The 22733-nt window shown below is 38.8% G+C and overlaps 2 protein-coding genes across 2 annotated transcripts in view; one reads left to right on the top strand and one right to left on the bottom strand.

Annotated features, from left to right (window-relative positions):
• LOC127536903 (coiled-coil domain-containing protein 186-like) overlaps window positions 1-22733 on the bottom strand; it is a 218860-nt gene that overhangs the window by 183160 nt on the left and 12967 nt on the right. The gene's annotated exons all lie outside the window — the stretch shown is intronic.
• LOC110955311 (arf-GAP with Rho-GAP domain, ANK repeat and PH domain-containing protein 1) overlaps window positions 12308-22733 on the top strand; it is a 68579-nt gene continuing 58153 nt past the window's right edge. Inside the window, exon 1 of the mRNA XM_051958316.1 lies at window positions 12308-12625. The gene's annotated coding sequence lies outside the window, so the exon portion shown is untranslated. The remainder of the gene's footprint in view (window positions 12626-22733) is intronic.

Below are 22733 nucleotides of genomic sequence, written 5' to 3'. Positions count from 1 at the left end.
GTGTGTTCGCTGGACTGCATGCATTCATGTACTTGTAGAGTATGTGTGTGCGCAGTGGCCTAGATCAGAATTAGGAATCCCCCAATCTGTTGGCATGGCAACTCTGAGATCGACTCAGCACCAAAGAGAGACACAGAATGACGAGAGCTTGCATGTCACATAGGGAGTGATTTATCGCAGGGTGTCCGCCCTTTCTTCCCAATGTAGGATTAGACAAAGAGCATGTGTGGTGTACTGTAAATGCACCATGCATACATGTAACAGCTACAGTTCCTGATCTCTGTGGTGATTGGATTTAATGACATGAAACACACAGAGCAAATAAACATGAAGCATTTTGGCCACAAAAATATTTCAAAGCCCATCTGCCTGCCTTAAGAGGAACATAGTGCTGTATCTGTGATGTCATGCCCAGGTTTTTTGCATGTCTTCCTCTCTGTCTGTTCCCTTTTTTACAACATCCACCTCTGCATATGCACCACCTAATAAAGTATGAATGATGAAGGAAAGTGTATGCAAGAGATGCAAAAAGGCGCGAGGCGTTCTAGTGTTCTTTCTTTCTGTTCTTTTTTCTTTCCTACAGCAGCATTGACTGTTAAAACCTCTGTCCTTCCATGTATCCGATATCCATCCATCCATCCATCCATCCATCCTCAGAGTCCTAATGAGGCCTCTCGTCCAGTCATCATCATTATGTGCATGTGTGTGTTGGAGGAGAGTGCGCGGCTGTGTGCATCCCAGTGGCATCCCTGTATTGTCTTCCACCCGCCTCCGCAGCAGGAGGAGACATATAAGCAGCATGACAGCCGGCAACCCTCTGTGTGTGCGTTTCTGCATATGTGTCACACTGCCACCCCCACAGCAACCCGGCCCACCGAGGCTGAGAGCCTGCTGATGACTCATCACCACCCCACCTCCTCTTCATCTCCTCTCCCACCATCTCTTGTATTCTCCCCCTTATTCTGCGCCTCAATTTCTGCTCTTCTTTTCCCCCATTTCTTCAACCTCTTACCCCACTTTCATCCTCACCTCATCCAGACCTCGCCTCTCCTTTGATCCTCTTCCATGCATCACTTTTCCCCCCCTTTTCCTCTACCACTCTTCTCTTTTTACTCCCCTTTCCTCCCAACCATTTGTTCACCCTCATTTGTTCGCATCCTGTCCCATTCTGTCTCCTCTACACTCTCTTACTGTCGCTCTTTTTTCAGTTTCTTTTAACTTCCCTCTTATGCATCTTCAGCTTCTCGCATTTAACCACCTGTTTTTCTCCTCTCCTTCTCTCATCTCATTCCTTCATGCTAATCTTTCTGCTCTGGCGCCCTCCTGTTGTATCTTTAGGCCTAAGTGAAAGGAGAAACATACTGCCAAGTCACTCACTTATCACAGAGTCAATGCATTGTTCATTCAGGCTCCTGACAGCTTAAATATTACCCCTTTTATTCATGTGTCTCGTGAGGCAACAGGGCCCCTGACTAGGACAGGAGGGAGCCCAAGACACTGAATCACAGAAGTGACACGCACAGACACAGGCCATAATAATAGACATATTTTCCCTTCTGAAAACCACAATGAACATTACAGGTTTGACACAGCACAGTGATATGTGACCTCTTCATTCTCTCACAAGTGGCAAATCTTCAGATGGTAAGAGTCTTCCAGGACATGATGATGTGTGGGATGACTGTGAAGTTAAGGTTTCCAATTTGCTCTGCCTCGTGACTTTAATTACACCTCAGCCTTGTCAAACTTCTTTCATCCAGCTGACTTTTTTATTGCAACTGTAATGAAATCTTTAATAATTTAAGGCTGATTTAGATGCAACACACTCGTTCTACCGCAAATGTGTTTTTCTCTAGATCACTTTTTAACATGATGTCTTTTGAAATCTGCTTATGCTCATTTTGATGGTGAGTGGTTGCCCTCTTCTGGCTCCTGTGGGACCTTACAACTAACAACTCTGCTGCCTGAATGATTTATTGAATGCCACATCAACCTCTGTAATATCTGATCAAACATATTCCTATTCATGGTTATAGTAGATAATACCTGTTCCTACTAGCTGGGGGGCTTATTTACTGCATTGTTGTTGGCCTTTTTAAAAGTTACTTCTATTTAATTTTGTAAATAAGTGCTGAGTGTGTCTTTGTATATAAACACAGTGCATGTATATCTAATTTGTACTTGTATTTAAGTGCAGGGACATGATTTTGACTTTTTTGTACAGAGTAATTTACACAAAAAATGCCCTAACTTTATCATTTTAAAATCAAATATTTTCCAAGTGGAACCCAATTCTAAAAATACTAAATTAAAGTCGTTTGCATATGATATTAAAAGTCTTAAGTAGCTTTGATGCTTAATATATTTTAAATCCTCCTCTCCACACTCTCTGACCTCGGCATCTCAGGTTCTGTCCTGTTGTGGTTCAAGTCCTACCTCACAGGTAGATCCTTCAGAGTGTCATGGCGAGGGGAGGTGTCAAGGTCACATGACCTATCAACAGGAGTCCCTCAGGGGTCAGTGCTTGGTCCCTTACTCTTCTCTCTCTACACCACCTCACTTGGTGCAGTGATCCGCTCCCATGGCTTCTCCTACCACTGTTATGCTGACGACACTCAGCTTTTCCTCTCTTTTCCACCTGACGACACAACAGTTTCAGCTCGGATATCAGCATGTCTGGCTGATATCTCCACATGGATGAAGGAATGGCACCTTCAGCTAAATCTGTCTAAGACTGAACTCATGGTCTTTCCAGCTTATCCATCTGTTCAGCCTCAGATCAGTGTCCAACTTCACTCGAGCCTACTTGTGCCCACAAACTCAGCCAGAAACCTGGGTGTCATGATTGATGACCAGCTGACCTTTAAGGTTCACGTAGCCTCAGTTTCTCGATCTTGTCGTTATGCCCTCTACAACATCAGGAAAATCAGACCGTTCCTGACCCAACAGGCCACACAACTTTTGGTTCATGCTCTTGTGATGTCATGCAATGACTACTGCAACTCTCTTCTAGTAGGTCTCCCTGCATGTACAGTCAAACCGCTACAGATGATCCAGAATGCAGTAGCATGCCTGGTCTTCAACCAGCCCAAAAGAGCTCATGTCACTCCCCTGTTCATCTCCCTTCACTGGCTTCCAGTTGCAGCCAGAATCAAATTCAAAACTCTCCTCCTGGCTTACAAAACATTTACAAGAATGGCCCCAGCCTACCTGGATTCCCTGATCCGGGTCTACTCCCCTTCACGCCCACTTCGCTCTGCATGTGAGAAACGCCTGGTGCTTCCAGCCCAGCACGGCTCGAAATCTCTAACCAGACTCTTCTCCTCTGTTGTTCCCAACTGGTGGAACAAACTACCAAACTCTGTGCGTTCTGCTGAGTCCCTTTCTACTTTTAAGAGACAATTGAAGACTCAATTGTTCAGAGAACACCTAGGCACTTAATCCGACTCCACCTTAGGGGTAGAATAAGTCAGGTGGTCCAAAACCCAGCACTTATTTAGCGCTGGCAAAGTTGAAAAAACAAAACAAAACAAACAAACAAACAACAAAAAGGGTGTGTGTGGGGGTAGGGGTTAGCAATTCTTCTGCACCTTGATGGCAACACCTTTGACCAATTGCACTTGAAGCACTTTTGCACTTACTACAGGTTTTTCCTTATGTCTGAATTCTTGCTTGTGTTGTACGTCACTTTGGACAAAAGCGTCTGCTAAATGAAATTGTAGAATTGTAGAAGTTATTCCTATATTTTCTGAGAATTCTCTTTAAGGGACATGATCTTGATTTTGAAATACATTCACTTACAACAAAATGCCCTAGCATAATAATTTTATGATTAGTCCAGAGCAATAGACAGCATGGAAAAGAGATGAAGAAGCGTGTGCAAACAGGCTGGAATGGGTGGAAAAAGTGTCAGGCGTGATAAAAGAGTCTCAGCAAGAATGAAAAAATAGAATAAGTCTGTATTGTCACTGTTACAAAAACAGTGAAAACCAATTTAGCACTCTCCCTATTAGCAGCATTAAAAAATAAACTATATAAAGCAATATTAAACACAGACTAAAAAATATATACAGCTGAAATACATACAAAAGGGCAAATATGAACCAGGGGCCTCATTTACAAAGCTTGCGTACACACAAAACAGGGCTGCTTTCTACGCAAAGGTTGTGATTTATAAAAACAAACTTGCCGTGAGAATGTGCGCACGGTGCGCCAACCTTGATGCTCGATGCTTGCTTACGCACAAAACAGGGCTAGAAAGTGGCGTAAATCACAACCTTTGCGTAGAAAGTGGCGTAAGCTGCTTACGTTTTGATTTCTAAAAACAAACTTGGCGTGAGAATATGCGCACCGGTGCGCCAACTTTGATGCTTGCTGAAGCACATTTTGGAGACAGAGGGAACGGCAGTGCCGGAGGGTGAAGTGGTGAATTGAAACCAGATTGATCTCAAACCTTTATTGTCATCACATATTAGACTTGTAGAGCCGGATAATTATAAACCCTCATTGTTGTAGATGTTCATATAGTGCGCCATTCGGCCTACGACTGTATTTGCAGAACTATGTTCATATATTAACAGGGGCGGATTGAATGTTATTTCATTCGGTCGTTTGACCGAAGGGCCGGTCCACATCTGGGCCGGTGCGCTGGTCTTCATTAAATAGCTTTGTTTGCCCGCCATATAGCTCATCGGGTTATGCAGGTGATCCATTTGCAGAGACTTCAATTAATTTCAATTCAATTCAATTCAATTATGCGATTTATTTTCATTTGAGCAATTTACATTAGCCAGTTTAAAGATTTACAACATTTCAATACATATCTAGCTAAAAAAAGAAGGAGTAGGCTGAAGCTGAAGCTTATTTACGCCTACCCCCCATACAACCAACCGCTGCCTGTAACACCTCCCAGTCCCGTTTTGAAAAAGAAAGAAGTCCAGAGGCGAAGTCATCAATCAATATCAACAACAACACCTACAAATGACGAAAATGACTTGTAACATAAGTCAATAACTTGACCTTGATTAGTGTACATACATTAATCCACTTTTTCCCATATACAGTGTAGGATGCTTTATAAAGTGCAGTCATATATAAAAAACAGAAAAAACAAGAAAAAAAAGAAATGCAATACCATGCAGTTTATAACTAAAATGAACAATGACAACAGTGACAATTAGCAACAACCAGATCCGTTATTATATAACTAAACAACTTTTAATGCCCCTCCTCAACACAATATTGCAGAAAAATTCTCTCTTTATACTTTTTTTTAAAACTATGCAGAGTAGGGCATTGCTTATAATCTTTCTTCATACCATTCCAGAGCCAGACCCCTTTCACCGACACACACATACATTTTCTGGTTGAACACACCAACGGAACTTTAAATTCAAGATATCCTCGCAAATTATATACCGTTTCCCTTAATGTAAATAATTCTTGTAATTTAGCTGGTAACAATGATCTACTTGCTTTGTATAATAGTTGTACCGAATACAAATCAACTAAATCAAAAAGTTTTAATAGATTCGATTGCATAAATAATTTATTTGAGTGATCGTAATATCCAGCCTTGTTGATTACTCTAATTGCTCGTTTTTGGAGCATGAACAGAGAATGTAAAGAACTTTTGTAATTGTTACCCCAGATTTCAATCCCATATGTCAGATATGACATGACCAAACAACAGTACAACAAGCGAAGAGCTTTGTTTTCCAGCACATACTTGGTTCGATTTATCACTGCAATATTTTTGGAGATTTTATTTTGAATATGTCTGATGTGCGGTTTCCAGTTTAGCTTATCATCAATAATTATCCCCAAGAATTTGTTTTCCGACACCTTTTCTATTTCAATACCATTTATCTTAATTGAACACTCTCGACATCTAAAATTACCAAACATCATTACTTTAGTTTTATTTAGATTAATCGAAAGCTTATTGATATCCATCCATGACTTGATTTTGGCAAATTCCTGATTTGCTATATTAACAAGATCAGTGTAATTATCATTTGCATAAAAAATATTGGTATCATCAGCAAATAGTATCATTCTTAACACTTTAGACACATTAAAGACATCATTTATATAAAGATTGAACAATTTAGGACCCAATATAGATCCTTGAGGCACACCACAGACTATACCTTGATATTCTGACTCCCATCCCCCCATTTTAACAAACTGTTGTCTTTCTGTTAGGTAGCTCTGCATCCAATTCCAAGCCACTCCTCTTATACCATATTTTTCGAGTTTTGTTAGTAAAATTGAATGATTGATTGTATCGAAAGCCTTCTTTAAATCAATAAAAATACCAATTGCTAATTTCTTCTTGTCAAGCTTTGTTGTTATTTCTTCCACAGCTTCCAAAATTGCCATTGTAGTAGATCTCTTTTCTCTGAAGCCATATTGACTCTCATTCAATATTCCACATAAATCTATAAAATTATCCAACCTTTTACTAACAATTTTTTCTAGAATTTTTGAGAACTGAGGGAGAAGAGAGACGGGCCGGTAGTTTGTGAAGATATTTTTTGATCCATCTTTATATAAAGGAATTACTTTGGCAATTTTCATTTTATTTGGGAACTTTCCAGTCTGGAGCGATAGATTACAAATATAAGTTAAAGGTTTTACAATAGAGTTAATTACTTTTTTTTACTATGATCATATCTATACCGTGGCAATCAACAGGATTTATTTTTACATTTACTAACAATATTAAGAATCTCCAACTCATTTACACTCGACAGAAACATTGTCTTTGAATTCCTGTCTATAAGTAACTCCTCTTGTACATTACTAGGTTTTGGGATTTTTTCTGCCAATTCTGGTCCGATATTCACAAAAAACTCATTGAATTTATTGACAATAACTTGCATATTTGAATTTTCTTCATTATTAATAACAAAGCCCTCAGGATATGATTTTTTTCTTTGATCAGCTTTCAATAACCCATTTAAAATGCCCCAAATCCCTTTCATACTGTTTCTATTTTCATGCAATTTATCTGAGTAGTATTGTTTCTTTTTTGTTCTCATAATGTTTGTTAGTTTGTTCATGTATAGTTTGTAGCACTTTTCAGCTTCTTTTGTTTGCAGTTTTAAAAATTTTTTGTACAAATAATTTTTCTTTTTACATGCGTTTACTAAACCTTTGGTTAACCATGGACATTTGGAGACTTTTTTCTTTTCATAGACCAATTGCAATGGACAATGTCTGTCATATAATGAGCAAAACCTTTCTAAAAAAACACAATAGGCTTTGTCCACATTGCCCTCCATAAACACACAATTCCAATTGTATTCCAAAAGGTCAGTTTTAAATTTATTTACTGCGTCCTCAGATCTTGTCCTCACATATAAGGGATTTTGACTAATACCTTTTTTACTATAAGTATCACCGTATATTACAAAAACAGGTAGATGGTCAGATATGTCACATACCATTAAACCACTAACTTCAATGTTTTCTATCTTGTTTGTAAATATATTATCTATCAGTGTGGCTGTGTTTTCTGTAACTCTACTAGGCCGAGTTATTGTTGGAAATAAATTCATACTGTACATTTTGTTAAGAAATTAATCTGTTAATGCATGTTTATATGGATTCATCAAATCAATATTATAGTCCCCACAAATGAATACAGTCTTATTTACATTTGAGAAAAGTTTTTCGATCCATTCAGTGAAAATTTCAATGTTTGAACCAGGTGGCCGATATATGCAACTGATGATTATATATATTTTTTTCACAATCAATTTCAATTGAGACACAATCCAAAACATCCTTTACTTTTCTCCGACACAGCGGCCCGGGTTTGATTCCTGCCCGCGGCTTTATTATGCATGTCTTCCCCCTACTCTTCTCCCCATTTTCTGTCACTCTTCACTGCAACTATCACAGTAAAAAGGCAAAAAAAAAAAGTAAATTATTTTGTTTATTTATCCGAATGGGATGAGCGTCCAACCATTAATCATCCCTGTACAGGCACGCAGGCCCACATGCGTCACACCACAACCACGCTCAGTGTAGGGAAAAGACTGGAGGCCGGCATTGTGTAAAATGCCGTGGATCCCAGCAGCTTATTTATATACAGATACATTCATGAGTTACTTTGCATTGACCATTCATGGTAAAATGTGGGTGTGTTGTGGGCGGGATGTGAGGTGGATCCACCTTCCGGCTGGTGTGTGATTATAATGGGGAAATTGCTTACGCACAGTTTTATAAATCAGGGGCGAAGGGCATACGTCCATTTCGGATTTTCGGCGTACGCAAACTTTAGTATGGATCCTACGCAATGTTTTATAAATGAGGCCCCAAGACTTGTGTGGTTAGAGACCTACTCCACGCATGATTGCACATAATATGAATGTAGCACACAACCATAGATATTGCAATTAAGCATAAATATTGCACATTCAGGGGGAGGGAGAAAACATTTGACAGCTTGCAGATAAAAGCTGTTTTTGACTCTGTTGGTTTTGACTCCAAGTGTCCTGTAACATCTTCACAAGGGGAGTGGAGAGAGAAGAGAGTGTCCTGGATTCCAATCACCCACTCTGCTGCTCTCACTACCCGTTGCAGGTCCATCCTGTGCTCTGTAGTACAGCAGGAAAGATGTAGAAAATAGTAGTGAGACCAGGGATGTTTTTTGGCTGCGAGACAGAGGCACTGAAGAAAGGACAGGAGGCAGAGCTGGACGTAGCACAGATTAAAATGTTGAGGTTCCCTGTAGAAGGGCTGCACAGTGGACTAGTGGTTAGTACTTTCACCTTGCAGCAAGAAGATCCCTGGTTCAAATCCCAGCCTGAGCCTGGGATCTTTCTGCATGGAGTTTGCATGTTCTCCCTGTGCATGCGTGGGTTTTCTCCAGGCACTCCGGCTTCCTCCCACAGTCCAAAAACATGCTGAGGTTAATTGATGACTCTAAATTGCCCATAGGTGTGAATGTGATTGTTTGTCTGTATATGTAGCCCTGCGACAGACTGGTATCCAGGGTGTCCCCTGCTTTCAGCCTATCCCAGCTGACTTGGGCAAAGTCTATTTTCCTCGCATTTTATCAACAATTTTTTTTAAAAAAGTGGAATTATTGGGATATTTAAAGGAAAGAGAAATATAAGCAATATATTTCTCTTTCCTATATGTATACACTACTGGTCAAATATTTTAGACCACCCAAATTTTTCCATTTTTTTATTGTAAATTATGCATGTTAATGTCTCATTGCACTCAGAAATAAAAGCATAGAATAAATAAACCAATGAAGTTTAAAAAATATAATTTACAAACCAAAATGTATTCTAAACTTTCGACTCATCAAACTAGCCCCCTTTGGCAGACATAATGGTTGAACACACTTGTGGTGTTCTTTCCACAATGGAAATCAAATTTTCTTCAGAAAATTCTTCACAACTCTGTTGCAGAAGTTCCCATAAATGTGAGGCTCTTGTATGTTGCTTTGCTTTCACTCTTCTCTCCAGTTCATCCCAAACCAGCTCCATGGAGTTTAAGTCTGGAGACTGCGCTGGACACTCCATGTTTTCAAGCTTACCACCTTGTTCTTTTTTCTTAAGGTAGTTCTGGCATAGCTTGGATTTATGTTTTGGGTCATTATCTTGCTGTAGGATGAACCCCTGGCCAACTAGGCTCATACCAGAGGGTACTGCAGAATACTGTGGTAGCTGTTTTCTTCAGGGTTCCTCTCACTCTGTACAAGTCACCGACCCTGGATCCAGCAAAACAGCCCCAGACCATCACGCTTCCTCCATGTTTGACAGTTGATGTCACACACTGGAGAACCATCTTTTCATCTACTCGACGGCATACAAAGATCCTGCGTGATGAACGAAAGATTTCCGATTCATCAGTCCAAAATACCTTCTTCCAGTCTTCAGTAGTCCATTGGCGGTGTTTCATGGCCCAGGCAAGTCTCTTTTTCTCATTGTGATGTCTTAGCAATGGCTTTCTTGCTGCAACTTGACCTGTCAAACCTTCAACTTGAAGTCTTCTCTTCACAGTTGAAACTGACACGTCTTACTACTATCACTACTAAGCTGTGCTTCAAGCTGTTTGTCAGAGACCAAGCAGCTAGGCAGGGACACAAGAGGAGTCTTTAAATTCTTTAAGGCTTTATTATGCCAAAATGACGGTCCATAGAATACTCAAAATTACAAAAGGGATTAAAATGCATCAAGAAAAAGTATCAACAGAAATTCTAATTCTGGGCCCTTTAAATAAACTGAGGTCAACCAAACAAAAAGCTCAACATAAGTGTTAACTAAACAAACCTGACCTAATGAATGACACAAAAGGAGGGGTATATATACACATAGGCTAGCCTACCAACACACAACAGGGGGAAAAAAACCTAATCTTCACACCATAAAACTCCCAAAATAAACCCACCTATTACTTAAAGACATAATACAAATACCTATACATATGAAACAACAATACCACCCCAAAACTCAAACAAATGCATAAATGCTGCTTTTCTTGAGGCCTCTGCACTTCCGCTCTCCCCTTCGCAGCACCGGGAGTTGGTGCCTTCCAATTCCCATCTTCCAGCATAAAAGAGTGCCTCAAACATCACTTCCTCTTTTGCCAGGACCTCAGCAGCGTGTGGAGCAGCAGAAGCAGAAACAAAGGTACAATGACTTAATTGTTTAAACTAATTTGATAAACTCATGACTGTATGTAACCAAAATGCGTGCACTCAAATTGGCAACACCAGCACTTTGTAACTCAAAGAAGCTAAATAAACATTTTTTTTAACCAAACTGTGTGAATGATTATTTGTTTGAAATGACAAAAAAAACCAATACTAACACTGCATGGTCCCAGTTGTTGACGGGTCCATGACACTGTTGTCCTGTGAGCTACCTTTCACCAAGCAGTTGACTCTCAGAAACTTGTCTTCTGATTCTGCTGTGGCTTTGGGTCTTCCAGACCTCTTCCTGTCAGAGTTTGTCCCAGTTTCTGAGTGCACTTTGATGGTGAAGAAATCTGTACTCCTTGACACCTTGACTTTCTTCACACTGCCACCCCTACAGCAACCTGGCCCAAATGTAGTCTTTCTGTAGGAAACACTACATTTTCAAGTGTTATGATGGTCTGACTCTCCTCTGTTTATTAATTGCTTTATCCTTGCCATTTTTACAGCAACACACTACTTTCTGCAGTAAAATACTGTTCAAATAATGTTCTTGAAGGAATGGGGCCATTTTGTGTTCCAACCTTACTTTTATACAGACAGAGGGGGTTGGAAGTAATCAAGAAAAGTTAGGAAACCTGTAGGATTCGGTAACTTTCAAGGCTTGATCAACCTTCATTGCTGCAGAACAGCTTTAAATTGGTACCCATTTCTTGTTCCCTGAAAAAGGCCTTTATGTATAATTCTGAAATACACATTATTTTTCAGTATTGGGTAACCGTACTTTTTCTTTAAACCTCTGGCAGCTCACCATTTACCTTTGTACCATTTTAAGCTGTTCATTGGACTTGAACTACTTAAATTTCAGTTTTAAAAAATGGAAAAATTGGGGCGTTATAAAAGTATTGACCGGTAGTGTCTATAGGAAAGACAAATATTGTTATATATTTTTTCTAGATAGCTTTTCTTTATAATATATTCTCCCAACCCTGTTAGCTGATAAGTCTGTTAGTTTTTTTCTTGATTAATCCATCAATTTTTTGGGCAATAAAACATTTCAGTCAATGGTTCCTAAGTGTCCTTAAATGTCTTGTTTTGCCCACAACCCAAAGATATTCAGTAACCAGAGAATATTCACATCCAAGAAGCTGGAATCACTTAATTTAGACTTTTTCTCTATTAAAAAAACATACTCAGACCTATTACCAATCATCAATATTACTTTTTACCTGCCAACACCCAGTTCAAGAAGACTAATATGGGAAACTCAAAATGAAAAGCTCTCCTGAGACAGCAGAGGATAGGTCACTTTATAAGTTCAGTTAAACAGTCAGATTTACCAGTGAAACCATACAGCCATATTAGAAATAATATATATGAGGACTTCTTAGCGTTTTGTTGGTGTAATGCACCAAGTTATACTGACTCGACAATAAAAGTCAAGCACCAGACAAATTTAAAACTAATTAAGTCCCTTAAAACATAATGTAAATGAAACAAATAGGCATACATATTCTTGGTAAACAGCCTCGTCTGAGCTGTAGCTGCTGCTGGTGGGAAGTGAGTGGGGTGACATGTGGTTAAAGGGTATTTGCATGAGAACAGACTGGGCTGTCCAGTCTCTCTCAGCGGTCACATGACGGTTTTACGGAAGTTTTTGCCTTTTTTCGTTGTCAAGTTGCACACGGTCAAAGGCAAAAACACCACAGTGGCCAAGTTCCTCGTCTTCAACGTAAAACGTGTCACAGTTTAGCTTCCCTGTGAGTTTTTATGTGGCCCGGTAGCTTTAGTTTCTTCATGTTAGCTTTACTTTGGGTGCTGCGGGTCGCTGCTGCTGCTTCTCAGCCCTGAGTGAAAATGTTATCCGCTATTCGGTGTCGCTGTCGTGGCCGCTAATTTCATCCCCGGAGACCAAACGTCAGTACATTTCAGCGAGTCGGACTCTTGTGAAGACGCCAAAGAGTAAGTAAATGACAAGAATTTAACAGGAACTTTTTCCCCCAAAAGAAACTTTGCACGAACTGATAAGAAGAGACGCTAACTTACCAGCTCTAAGTCAACAGCAGTGGTTCAGAAACCAAATGCAGTTTCTTGAATGCTCTGACCGTTAGAATTGAACGTTAGCTTAGCAGCAAACCTAACGGTTAACAAAATACACAGTGTTTCTGTCAGTAAAGCTTAGATGCTGAGCCCAGTTCTGCTTTTATCAGCTTACTAATTAATGGAGAAGAGGAAATACTTCTCGACCTTGGTTGGGTTAATGCTAAAGATGTGTTTGCCTGTTTTTCTCAGCTTCCACGGGCTGCTCTGTTCTCTGGACTGTTTATCCCCAGTGGAATTCATTATTTCTAATCTGGCTGTATGGCTTCACTGTTAAATCTGACTGTTTAACTAAACTTATAGATAAAGTGACTTATCCTCTGCTGTCTGAGGAGAGCTCCTTATTCAGAGTTTGCCATATTAGTATTCTTGAACTGTGTGCTGGCAGGTTAAAGTAATATTGATAATTGATTAGTAGCTCTGAGTATTTTTTAACAGAGAAAAAGTCTAAAACATGTGATTTCAGTTTCTTCAATGTGAATATTTTCAGTTTTTTTTACTCTGTGATGGGAAACTGAAAATCTTTGGGTTGTGGGCAAAACAAGACATTTAAGGACGCTGACTGACATTTTTCAACATTTTTTGACATTTTATTGCCTGAACAACTAATAGATTAATCAAGTTAAACGAACAGATGTATCATTCATTTAAGTGTTCTAGTTAGCATTTGGACAAGGTTGGAAGAGATACTTTAAAAATATATTCTGACATAATGATTTTTTAAATCATTATAATCATTGTAATCAGTACCCTGAACGGTGTATCATTAATGTAGCTTATTTACTTTATGCTGCTTTTGGATTGCTTAAATTTAATGCAAGAGAAAATAAATCTAGATTGTATAAGTGTATTCTGTAATGTATTCAAATGTAGTGTTTAAAATTTATTTAAAATATAATTTAGAACTGTAAACTGACTAATAATCTCCATTTTTAGTAGTTGTGTCTAGTTGGAGCTTGTTTTTGTAACTTTCAACCCACAGGCTAATTTGTGGTCATCCTGCCTGGGGCTGAATGATTATTGGAAAATATCTAATTGCCATTTTTCTGACAGATACTGTGATTACGATTTCAACAATATATTGTTTCATACTCGAGCCGCAGTTCACTATTGTGTAATAGATTTAAAATATGTGATGGAGCAATACCACGTGAGATACCGTACCGTCCCGTTTGTCACTGTCGCAACGAGGACGACATGAATTTGTAAAACCTTTTAAAACCTCAAACAGACCTGCTGCATATAGTAAACTGCAGCCCTTGGGACTGGCTGATGGTCTTAATTCATGTTTTCGGTCAGTATAGAGTTGTCAGGTCACCCAAACCCACAGAGCTAGTAACTCAAGATTTCTTCATCAGCTTATTTATTTCTGTTTTGTACAGCAGGGCAGGACTCACTTATTTGTTTTGTTTTTGTTCACACAAAGTAGTGAAAAGGTGTGTTTAATAGTGAAACTTTGTCAACATGCTATCAGATAAGTTGTTCACATCGGTGGAAACTGTGTCTGTGCTTTTCCTGTTTCTTTGAAATTATTTCCTTTTAAGCACCAGTGTAGTCTGTGAGATATAGAGTTTAAGTGGAAGATTTGTTTGCATGTGGGTTTATAGCCTTAAAATAGAACTACATTTTGCATGACAGACTTGCTCATTAGACCCTTATAATTGGTGACCCAGAATTTTGTGACAGTTCAGTGTTTTCACTGAGGCAGATCTCTTGAACCGTGAAAATGATGGTTCTGGCTGTTGTGGTTGAAAAAATATTAATCTGTTGCTTTAAGCTTCCTAGTCTCAAAATATTGCTGTCAAGTTAAAGAAACTCGGTAGGAGAGCAAGACTTTACAAGGTCATGTGCCCTTTTGAAAAGCTAGGGATTTATTGCTTTAAAGGGCAGTAGAAAAAAGACCAACTAATTGTTATTTTGGCAATCTGTGAAAAGTAACTATCAAACACTCTCATGGTCATACTGTCCTTGCTTTGTACTGCAATACACTGGAAGCTGGTAGTGATTAAGCCCGTGACGGTCTGCTTTTGGATTTCAAGTGCACACATGGTAGTAGAACAAAATGTAATGTTACTAGATGTTTATCAAAGCACAGATGTAAGTATCTCTCTTTAGCCCTCAACTCGGGACTTTTGTGTCTGACAGTATGAGATGTATGCAATGCTGAATCAGGCTAATTAAAAATAACTATCTTGATTTAGATGGACTGTAATTCTAAAGAGGATATGAGCTCTAAATTATTTGTTGGTCAGTGACTCAACATTGCATCTAAAAGATTTGCAAATCTCTGTCGTTCTTTTTCTCTCCTGCGTCTATCACTTTTCTGTACTCTTTTCTCTCCTCGCCTCTCTCCCTGTCTGTGTCATGCACTCACATGATTACTTGCTTCTGAATCACTCCACAATAGAGGAATATCTCACTGGTTCTTGGGATGAAAAGAGCGGTCTAACTGTAAAATTATATAGGCTAAATGATGAGCCCAGTTGTGAGAGAAGTGATCATTGGAGCCTGTCATTAAAATGACAAGTCATGGCTATAAATCCTTCTAGACTTTATTTTTTCACAAGGGAAAGAGACATGGCATTTGGTGATGAGTAAGTCAGATTAGCTTGACTTTTTGAGGAGCTACTTTTTCTCTCAAATTGTTGCTGGATTATAGACATAGAGTTTGGCTGTCTTCAACCTTTCCCATCCACTTATAAGTGTATGTACGTTTTTATTGTGAACACCTACCTAAAACTAACACAATCCAATGCATCAGCCCTACACTACATTCTACGCCCATAAAGTATATCATTTGCAGTTTTTGTTGAACGTTTTAGAGATGGTTTTATTCAGCTGTTTGGCACTTTTGAAAGATGTCACATAGCGTGGATAGGCCTAATCTGTTCTTTTGTAAGTTTGTAGTGTACACTAATGTGCTCTCAGTAATAACAACTGATGCCCATCATGGGAGGAAAACATCGTCATTACCAGAATTTCATAGTTAATGGAGTCGAACATGGTTTTTTGTCGCATCACCGCTTTGATTTGATTAACAGACCCTTAGGGTAAATGTGGTCAGTAGGTTGGGGTGAGCTGCCATTGGAAACATCTTGTGAAATGTGGCACCCTGAGGAATTAGTGATGTGTGTGTCCATGTGCACACACAAGGTTGTTCACTAGAGGACATTGTTCGGATGCATTGCTGTGCTGGCAGCACTGAGTCACTATTCAGTTCTAATTGAAAGTGGGCTGAAAGCAGCAGTGTGTCTGGTGGTGGGTTTATGAGTCATGTCCTTTGTGTGTGTGTGTGTGTGTATGCATGTGTTTTTCAGCACCATCTTGATAAAAATCTATGGTCAAATCAAAAGTTATAAAATGCCTGCTTCAGAAATCTGATAGCAGCAGAGCCAGCAGCTTCACTAAATTCTACCTGCCCCGCAAAGTGAGCTTGTAGGTAGGGAACGTTGTGAAAAATGATTTTGGGTTTCCATTCAATAAATGACTCATAAATAATACAGATTTTGTCCATGTCGACTGGATGTGTAAATAGTACAGCCTGTTCATCATGAAAAAGCTTGTTCCTTTTAGATTTTCAACATGGTTCCACATTGACATTAAACCCTGGTCTGTGCTGGTGTCTTACCACTAAACATCAGATATAAAATAATGCTACATTGACTGTTTGTCGCATGTCTACCTGTGGTTTAGCACATACAAAATATGTGTTGAGCTCCAGTTTTCAATGTTTCACACACAATGATGTTTTTAGTATTATATAATTTTTACATGGAGGAACTGGTGTGTTGATGTTGAAATTCATGTCATTTTAATAACACTAGTCCTCAAGTGTCACAGGGAAGAAGGACTTTGTCCTTGTTTTACAATGGCATTTTAGTAAACAGAGAGAAAGACTTTTTCACATTCCTAATCTAGTAGTAATCTGATAGCAGATGATTTTAAAGCTTTTATTTTACCTTGATTCTCATGAGAAATGGGTTAAAAGACACTAAATTATTTTGAAGCATCTCCTAAGGTGCCAGACTAGTGGTAATGTAGGTGAGGGATTTTGAAAATAACTGAAAATCAGTCATTTAAGTCAATGAATGCATGTATACCAGTGTGTATAATTAACATTTCTGCAAAGTATATTGCATGTCATCACATTATCATACATGAACACTCTTTGCATATTGAACCAGAGTTTACCATTAATTTGACTATATTATCCAGAATATTAATGTGAAGTATTTGATTACATGTGACAAACAAGGATAATGTGACATCTGCAGGCATATGAGAAGAAAAATTATGTGTGCATCTGTATAAATTACAACCTGACACCAATGCAGTGTGGTCTGTGTTTTTGTAATACACACCATTGGTATGACCATTTGCTGCACGTCGTTCCTCAACTCTCTTTCCCCCACATTTCTTGTCTCTTTACACTGTTGCTAATAAACAAAACCGTAGTGTAACCCAAAAATATTTTTGAAGTAAGGTAATAGTAACCAAAAGTATGCATGCATCCTTGAAAAATTCCAAAAAGTCTGGACATGTGGTCATAGCATGCTGTGCAATAATTCTAAGTCTTTATTTGGTGGGGCAATAGAGAAGTTGTGAAAATGTGTAGAAATGGTTGCAACCTGTTATAGAATGTATACTTTAAAAAAAGTAAACTTTATTTTCTCCAGCAGCAGGAAGAACTTGGTGTCAGTAAGCTATGCAGATTGTACAGGTGGAAGATTTCTGTGATGAAAGTGTCCTTGTTCTGCCCGGCAGCATTAGGACAGCGAGCATGTCAGAGACAGCAGAACTACAGGGGAGTGGGACTCAGGACTGTAAATCATTAGCAAAGGGCAGCCATCAACTTGAACATTTATTCCTTGTGAAATGCCTCTGAAAGCCGCTGAGCCAAACCAGAATGTAACTTAAAGGTCTGCAGGGTCAGCAGAACAGCGGGCACACATTGGACTAACGTGGTGGTGGAATTATGCCAAACGAGCACTAAACTCAACTGAATCAAACGTAGATATGTGCAGGAGGAGGACTGTAAGGCATGGAACCTCATTCATCATTCAACTCCAGTCACAATGCAATTCTAGATATTAGGGATTACTTTTCAAGAGTTGTGCAACAGTTTAGAAATATTTTACCTACTGATTCTAGGTTGTACCAAGGAAAAGAAACAAATGATGACTGTAAAACTCCGTCTTAATTTTTTTTTTAAGAAATGTATTAATTTCTAGCTTTCCCCAGTTACCAAATGTTGAGTTTTGTCAGGCAGGAGTAAGCCTGTGGTTGTTGCCTATGGACTCTGGTATGAAGGCTGGTTAAAGATCGAAGTGGCACCTGATATAAAGCCATCTCTACATTGAATTGCACCAGGATATTACAGGAATGTTTAGAGATGGGTAGAAGTAGATAGGAGTAAACTACAACCAAGAGTGAGTAGGAGAGATAGGAATGGAACGCCTGAATATATCAGTCAAGGTTAGGTGTAGGCAATAACAATAGAATTTTCTGAATGTTGCCAGACCAGTAGTAAGATATGAGATTGGTTAAAGCAAAACCACCAGACAAACATGATCTTTGTTCCACTGATTTACTAATTCTGGAATTTTTTTACCAGCCCAAATAAAAGATGAGGTTGGTTTGTGTATGTTCTCAAAGAAGGACTTTGGGATAAAGATTGGTAAATGGTAAAATATATGAAGTAGTGTGTGGAAAACAAATATTTTTGCATTGAACTTTGCGGGCAGGCATATGTGGGAGGTTACTCCATTGATGAAAATCTGCATGTAAGTGCAAATACTTTAAAGGCTTACAGTCACACTACAGGCCATTGTAATTTCTATTTTGCACCATAATGTATTTCTGCTGTTTAAGACGTCAGGAGCATGTGCACCATGCAGTAAGTCCTCACTGCAGCCTCCCAGGTTCAATTCAATACATCTTTCCAGCTCAGGCTCATTGCTGGATGCCATCCCCTTTCGCTACCCCTGCCTTCCTGTCTTTCTTCAGCTGTCCTTATCCAATAAATGCAAATTACATCTCTATATTTGCCACTACCACTGTTTAAATAGTGATTGACTCCATTTGCAGGTGAAGAAAATGAAAAACACTGCTGACGTTTTAGGACAGACTCCATCAAATAAATGTTGATTTATCTTGTGGGTTGTGTTATAAAAAATATTACCAGCTGATAAATTATTAGATCATGTGTCTGTTAGACTTCAGTGCATACTGTACCTAAATTATTTTATTGACATTCAGCAGTATTAGAATTTAAACAATGTAGCATTCACGGTCTCCTCACAGACAATGGAATTAAAATAAAGATTCTGCGAGGTATGGCTCCTCGTGTTGTAAAGAGAAATAAGACTGCGCTGCCAGTGTATTTCTGTTCCAGAAAAGGTGGTAATAAACACCGTGAGTTTTGTGGCTGGGTAAAACTACACAGACAGTGTGATCCCTGACACTACACTTTTGTCAAAGGTTTTTTTGTCTTGGTGTGCATAAAAGTAAAGCAGGCAGGAAGGGCGGTAATGTGTTTGTATTGCCAACAATGTGCTAAGTTATTGCTAAGGTCATTTAAAATTCTGCTGATGTGAAAATGTGTGAATATCAGGTTCTTTAGACATGTTCTTTTGCGTTTTGTTGCTTTGCTGTATAAATCAGTCCAAGAGGGAGATAAGGTATCTCAAAACTCGGGACGCTTACCGCAGTAAGCAGAGTTTAACCTGATGTAAGCTGGTGCTGAACAGTGCGAACAGAGAGAAAATGGAACATTCAGGATATCTGTGTGTTTGTGTATGTGTAGTCAAAAGGGGATATGAGACCTGAAACATCTAGGCACCCCCTCACACACATGCACAACATACACTTACTTCCACACACAATATTATTAGGTGAACCCTTGTTTTTAGTGTGTGTGAGCAGCAGACTCAAACAGTGGGCCCCTACCAAGCTTTTCCTTCCTTCTTGTCAGTGTGTGCGTGTGCTCGCCTAGGCAACAGAATGCCCCATTGTGAAGGCAGCACAGAGACCCTGTTATTGGCAACTTTCTGAGTGGGTGGAAGGGAGCACGGAGAAAGATGGAGGGAGGGAGAGATAAATTAATTGAAGTGTCCAGAGAGCAAAATGCTGGTTGCTAAAACTGCAGAAAAGTAAGCAAGTGGAGAGTAGAAGTAAAAAGTGAAGCTACAAAGAATGTGTTAAAGGAAGTGAGTGGCTGCTAAATAATGACACTGACTTCACTGAGCTTACAAAGCACCTACAGTTCTTTTTTTATTTTTAGTTAAACCTATTTCAAGATATCTCCATTTTCCGCAGTTAAAAGAGCACGTTGTCAGTTTTTGGATTATTCCTGTTTGCTCTACTACCAATGATCAAATACAAAGATCAGTATCAATTTAATCTTAATAAAGCACAGAGATAAGACAGGTTTTATTAGCTTAGTGATGCACCAACACAGGAAGCTGGGAGTCTCTATCAAAGGTGAAAAAAATAAGTGCTTACAATGCCTTCAAAACTGTTCCGTTTGAAGGCATTGTATGTATCCGTATGATATATGTCCTATGGCAACCTAATCATTAGTGAACTGAAGAGTCCGCTTAGGTTTTTTTTTAGCTGGCAATGTATTGTTGGTAATTCTGAGATGTAAATTTGTTATCCAGGTGTTGTATCAACTGAAGGACAAAGGTTATGAAAGAGGATCATTTGCTAAACTTCAATGCCAGGATGAACTTGCATATTCTTTTCAAGTAAGGTGATCTAGTGTCATTTAGAAGGAAAAGAAAACCATTTTAAAAGGTTCTATAATCACAAAATAATTGAGCACAAAGGCACTTTAAATGCTAGTGGCCTAATGAACCACAGTTGAGCTATAATCCATTCAGATCCCCACCTGAAGTTTCACCATAATATTGTGAAATACAGTTTAATCGCTGCTGTTACTTTTTTAAGTGACCAAAAGGACACTTGGAGAGTGCAGTTCTCCACCAAGGTAAATGCCATATATCATAATATTACAGAAAGTAATCTGGATCCACCCAGACATTTCGTTGACCATGTGCCATCTCTCTACTAAGTTTTGTGAAATTCAGCCTGGTAGTTTTTGTGCTGTAATGCTGCTTACAGACAAACAAAGAGACAAATGGCACTGAAAGCATACCTCTGCCTTGGCGCCGTATAATTCCCTCGGTGCAGAGATGTAGTGACAAGATACAAAGCTATTGTGTGTTCTTTGGTCTTTTTTGCTGATCTGAAAAATGATCTGATCAGCGACTCAAAGGATATGATGTGATCCAAACTGTGAATTTCAGGGCCCATTGCACCCTTATTTAAATACACAAGATTTTATGGTCTAGACTTGTGCTTTGTTTAGATTGTGATGGAGGCTAGAAGTCACTTTTATATTGTGGTGCTTCTTTTCTCCCAAAACCCAAAGAATTTTAGAGACTCAACTTTACCTAGTCACAACTTGATTTTTTGAAGACACTCCTCACTTGTCTTCATACAAACAACCTACTAAGTGGCTAGAGATGTCCGAGCTTTGAACAAGAGGCAAAGAGGTGTAACTGTGTGTTATTCACACTTAACTGTTTTTCTTAGTTTTTCTCACCCTCTACATTAGCGTTTAACACTTCTCGATGTTGTTCCTTATTAACACACATACATACAGAGACAGCTCAGTGTCACTTAAGGGCTTCTCGGTGACAAACTAGAAAAAAACCTCTGTGAGCTAGTTTATGAGTAACATCCCGATGACGGCCGAAAATCAATCAGACTGTAATTTACAGCATGAACTGCTTCTGAGTTCTGCAATTCAAAAAATAGGAACTGTGTTTGATCACAGAGAAGACAGCTAGATTCAGACTGTCCCTGTACCCTGTGGTCTGAGCCATGTTAGAGGAAACATTTGACAGGAAATGAAATACACTCATTTCAACACGCTCAAACACTGGCTAATGGTATTTCTCAGACTGGATAGTGTGGGTGATGGTGTGCTCACTCAACCTTAGGCTCATTTCCAGTCAACAAATGAAAAGCAGGTTTAAATCAAATGTTTAAATATTCTCTGTTTTGTTTAATCTGTTGCTAGTCATGCAGGTAATTTCTTTGTCTAATACGGATTTTATTGATAGAATGTACATGTAAAGGGTTCGCTTCAGTTTTGAATGATAACTAAATGACAGTGAAAATCCTAAAATATATTATGTTAATGAAAATAAAGCTGTCTGTCATGTTTCCAAAGTTAAATTATAGTTAAGAGAGTTAAGATTAAACAATCATTGCATGTTTAGTCATAATGCTTTAATTTACTGATACCTGCGTTTTGATACTTAACTGCAATTTTTTATTTGCTGATGTTCTCATAAGGAAATATTCTTACCAAAATAAAACATAATTTAAATTGCATACTTTGATCTTAATATCCACAACTTGTACTCTTTCAGATTACATGAAATTCATAGCACAGTGCAATAGATCAAATGTTTATTGTTTTGTATAAAATATTGGCTGTGTGAGGAGTTCTGAAGGGTTTAAAAATGTTGCTTGTGCTGCAGTTCTTTGAAGCTAAAGGAAACTGCAAACACATCTACATGTTTTTTAATTTCTAGTTTTGCTTAGGCCTATATTAAGTGAAACTCAGTGTAGAGGGTTGCCAATTACACTGTGTGTGTGCTGAGGGAAAACTGTGTTTGTAGCTCTGACTGGGTAACCAGCAGCTTCCCCTGTGGTTTAAAGTATGAGGCAGAGAGATAAAACACAATGAATGCAGTAAGTGCTTGATAAGTGACTTTGATACCACCGAGTAACTTTTTGTGCAATCGACCCAATTTATGGCACTGTTAAAAATTGCTTGTCATGTTTTTGTGATAGCTTGAGTTTATGCATAAGAACTGTTGCTTACTGCTGGGCAGGTTTGCATCATGTGGAACGGTGGTGGCTTCCACCTCCTACTGTTTCTTAATCGAGGCCT

The sequence above is a fragment of the Acanthochromis polyacanthus genome, chromosome 13 (assembly GCF_021347895.1).
Source record: "Acanthochromis polyacanthus isolate Apoly-LR-REF ecotype Palm Island chromosome 13, KAUST_Apoly_ChrSc, whole genome shotgun sequence".
NCBI classification, from domain to species: domain Eukaryota; kingdom Metazoa; phylum Chordata; class Actinopteri; family Pomacentridae; genus Acanthochromis; species Acanthochromis polyacanthus.
Note: the sequence above shows the minus strand (reverse complement) of the source record. Positions and strands in the feature narration are given on the sequence as shown.